Genomic DNA, 4,539 nt, shown 5'->3' with positions numbered 1-4,539 from the left:
TACTGGATATTTACCCAGAATACAAAAATACTAATTAAAGGGATATATGCACCCCTATGCTTATTGCAGCATTATTTACAATAGCCATGATATGGAAGCAACCCAAGTGCCCATTAATATATGAATGGGTAAAGAAGATATGATATGTATATATGTATATGCATACATATACATATATTATCATATAACATATATGATATATATAGAGATATTACACACACACACTGGAATATTTAGCCAGAAAAAAATGAAGTCTTGTCATGTGCCATGCCATGATTGGCAGTAAAGGGTATAATGATAAAGACAAATACCATATGATTTCACTCATATGTGGAATTTAAGAAACAAAATAAATGAGCAAAGGTAAAAAAGAGAAAGGTAAACCAAGAAACAGACTCTTAACTATATAGAAGAAACTTATGATTACCATAGGGGTGATGAAATGGGTGATGGGGATTAAGGAGTGCAATTGTGATGAGCACTGGATGATATATGGAATTGTTGAATCACTATATTGTATACCTGAAACTAATATCATACTGTATGTTAACTGGAATTAAAACAAAAACTTAAAAAAAGAAATTGAAGGTGAAACAAACAAATGGGAAAATATTCCATGCACATGGATTAGAAGAACAAATATCATTAAATTGTCATACCACCCAAAGCAATCTAAAGATTTAATGCAATCCCTATCAAAATACCAACAGCATTTTTCACAGAACTAGAACAAATACTCTTCAAATTTGTATGGAACCACAAAAGACCCCTAATAGCCAGAGCAATCTTGAGAAAGAAGAATAAAACTGAAGGTATCATAATCTCAGACTTCAAGATATACTACAAAGCTATAGTAGTCAAAACTGTATGGTACTGGCACAAAAATAAGACACACAGATCAATGGTACAGAATAGAGAGCCCAGAAATAAACCCATGATTATATGCTCAATTATTCCTCAACAAAGGAGGCAAGAACATGCAGTGGGAAAAAGACAGTCTCTTCAACAAATGGTGTTGGGAAAACTGGACAGCTAAATGCAAAAGAATAAAACCGGATCACTTTCTTACACCAAACACAAAAATAAACTCAAAATAGATTAAGGATCTAAATGTGAGACCTAAAAGCATAAAAGTCCTTGAAGAGAACACAGGTAATAATTCCCTGACATCAGTTGTAGCAACATTTTTCTAGATCTGTCACCTGAGGCAAGGGAAACAAAAGCAAATACAAATGATTTGGACTACATCAAAATTAAAAGCTTCTGCACAGCAAAGGAAACAATCCATAAAACTAAAAGATAACCCACTGAATGGGAAAAGATATTTGCTAATGACATATCTGACAAAGGGTTAGTTTCTTAAATATATAAAGAACTCATAAAGCAAAGGCAAAAAAACCAAATAATCTAATTTTTAAAAATGGCCAGGGACACCTGTGTGGCTCAGTCAGTTGAGTGTCCAACTTTGGCTCAGGTCATGATCTCACAGTTCATGAGTTCAAGCCCTGCATTGAGCTCTGTGATGATAGCTCAGAGCCTGAAGCCTGCTTCAGATTGTGTCTTACTCTCGCTGTCTCTCTAAAAACAAATAATTAACATTAAAAAAATTTTTTTACAAAGGGTAGAATACATGAACATACATTTCTACAAAGAAGACGTATAAGATGTCCAAAAGACACAGGAAATATGCTCAACATCACTCATCAGGGAACTGCAAATCAAAACTACAATGAAATATCACCGCACACCTGTCAGAAAAGCTAAAATAAAAAATTCAAGAAAACAAGTATTGATAAGCCTGTGGAGAAAAAGGAACCCTAAAACACTGCTGGTGGGAATGTCAACTGGTGCAGCCACTGTGGAAAAGGGTATGAGGGCTCTCAAAAAATTAAAAATATAACTACCCATATGATCCAGTAATTCCATTACTGGGCATTTACCCAAAGAGTGCAAAGACACTAATTTGAGAAGACAGAGACACCTCTGTGTTTATTGCAGCATTGTTTACAATAGGGAAATTATGGAAGCAGCCCAAGTGTCCATGGGTAGATTAGTGGATAAAGAAGTAGTATATACATACAATGGAATATTACTCAACCATAAAAAAAAGAATGAAATCTTGCCATTTGCAACAACATGGATGGATCTAGAAAGCATAATGCTAAGCAAAATAAGGCAGTCAGAGAAAGACAAATACCATATGATTTCACTCAAAAGTGGAATTTTTAAAAATAAAGGAACAAAGAAACAAAAGAGACAAACCAAAAAACAGATCCTTAACTATACAGGATAAACTGATGGTTACAAGACAGGAGGTGGGTGCAGGGATGGATGAAATAGGTGAAGGGGATTAAGAGTACACTTATCACAAGGAGCACTGAGTAATGAATAGAATAGTTTAATCACTGTATTGTACATCTGAAACTAATATAATACTATATGTTAACTACACTAGGATTTTTTAAAAAACCCTAAAGGCTCTATTTTTTTTTTCCTCACTCTCTTTGGCCCTTATGCTTAGTCATGTGATAGAAACGTTGTGGTTCCAAACACAACATAGTCACACTGTTCCAAGCAGAAAAGAAAGGGATAAAAGCCCTTCTCTTCACCAAGCCCTTTTATGTAATCTAAGAAGGAAAACTTTCCCCAAAGTTCTAGGTCAGTTATTCCCTTACACCTCATTGTTCAAAATGTGTCTCATGGCCCCTCCAAGCTGCAGGGCGACCAGAAAGCAAGAATGTGGAAAGGGGGTACAAGATAGGAAATATGCATCCTCTACCATGGTGGAACTTCACAATCTCAAAACAAGTGGCCTCCTTGGCCAACACATAGGAAAGAAGCAGTGGAATCTCTTATATATGAAATGAGATACTTTGAACCTAAAAGTGACCTCCTCTCAAAGCTGATTTGCCAGAACTAGTTCCATAATGCTATTTGATTACAACGGAGCTGAGAAATATAGCTACCCATGAGCCCAGAAAATAATATTGATCAGTATGATAATGGCTATTACACCATCCATGCAGCTTTTCATTTCTCTAAGTTCTACAATATTCTTCTTAAGAATACCTGCCTTAAAAAATAGACTTTATTTTTTAAAGCACTTTTAGGTTCATAGAAAAATTGACAGGAAAGTAAAAAGAGTTTCCATATACCCACTGCCCTTCCACGGTCACAGCCTCTCCAAAACTATCAACATCCCTGCAGCAGAATGATACGTTTTTGCTTTTTGTTTTTTGGGTTTTTTTTACAATCCATGAACCTATACTGATACATCATGATCACCCAGAGTCCATAGTTTACATTAGGGTTACTTTTGCTATTGTACATTCTATGTGTTCAGACAAATGTGTAAAGGCATACATTCACTATTATAATATCATACAGAATAGTTTCACTGTCCAACCATTCCTCTTTGCTCTGCCTACTTATCCCTTCCAACCCCCTAACTTTGGCAACCACTGATTCTTTTACTGTCCCCATAGTTTTGCCTTTATCAAAATTTCATAAAGTTGTATGATTTTTCAGGTTGGTTTCTTTTACTTATTAATATGTATTTAAGGTTCCTTCATTTTTTTCCCTAGCTTGACATCTCATTTCTTTTTTAGCATTGACTAATACTCCATTATCTGGATGTACCACAATTTATTTATCTATTGACCTGCTGAAACACATCCTGGTTCCTTCCAGGTTTGGGCAATTATGAATAAACCAACAAACATCCATGTGCAGTGTTTTGTGTAAACATAAATTTTCAACTCCTTTGGGTAAATAGCAAGGAGTGAGATTACTGGATAGTATGATAAGAATATGTTTAATTTTGTAAGAAACTGTCTTGGAAAATGGTTCTACCATTTTGCCTACATACCAGTAATCAAAAACTCTCATTGCTCCATGTCCTTGTCAGCATTTGGTATTGCTAGTGTTTTGGATTTTGGTCATTCTAATTTTTTAATGTTTATTTATTTTGAGAGAGAGAGAGAGAAAGAGATGGGGGGAGAGGCAGAGAGACAGGGACAGAGAACCTGAAGCCTGATGTCAGGCTCAAATTCATGAACCATGAGATCATGACCTGAACCGAAGTCAGACGCTTAACTGAGCCAGCCAGGTGTCCCTGGATTTGGGCCATTCTAGGTGTATAGTGGTATTTCATTGTTTTAATTTGCATTTCTCTGATAACATATTATGTGGAGCATCTTTTCATATGCTTATTTGCCATCTATATGTTTTCTTTGGTGAGGTATAATCCATTCATTTTTTTTTTAAACTGGGCTGATCATTTCCTTATTGTTAAGGTTTTTTTTTTAAGTTTATTGTCAAATTGGTTTCCATACAACAGCCAGTGCTCTTCCCCATAAGTGCCCTCCTCCAACACCACCACCTCTTTTCCCCACTCTCCCTTCCCCTTCAACCCTCAGTTCATTTTCAGTATTCAATAGTCTCTCAAGTTTTGCATCCCTCTCTCTCCCCAACTCTCTTTCCCTCTTCCCCTCCCCTTGGTCCTCCATTAGGTTTCTCCTGTTTTCCTATTAGACGTAT

Source organism: Suricata suricatta, chromosome 8 (genome assembly GCF_006229205.1).
Source record: "Suricata suricatta isolate VVHF042 chromosome 8, meerkat_22Aug2017_6uvM2_HiC, whole genome shotgun sequence".
Taxonomy (NCBI): Eukaryota; Metazoa; Chordata; class Mammalia; order Carnivora; family Herpestidae; genus Suricata; species Suricata suricatta.
The sequence above is the reverse complement of the archived record's forward strand: the minus strand, read 5'-3'. Positions refer to the sequence as shown.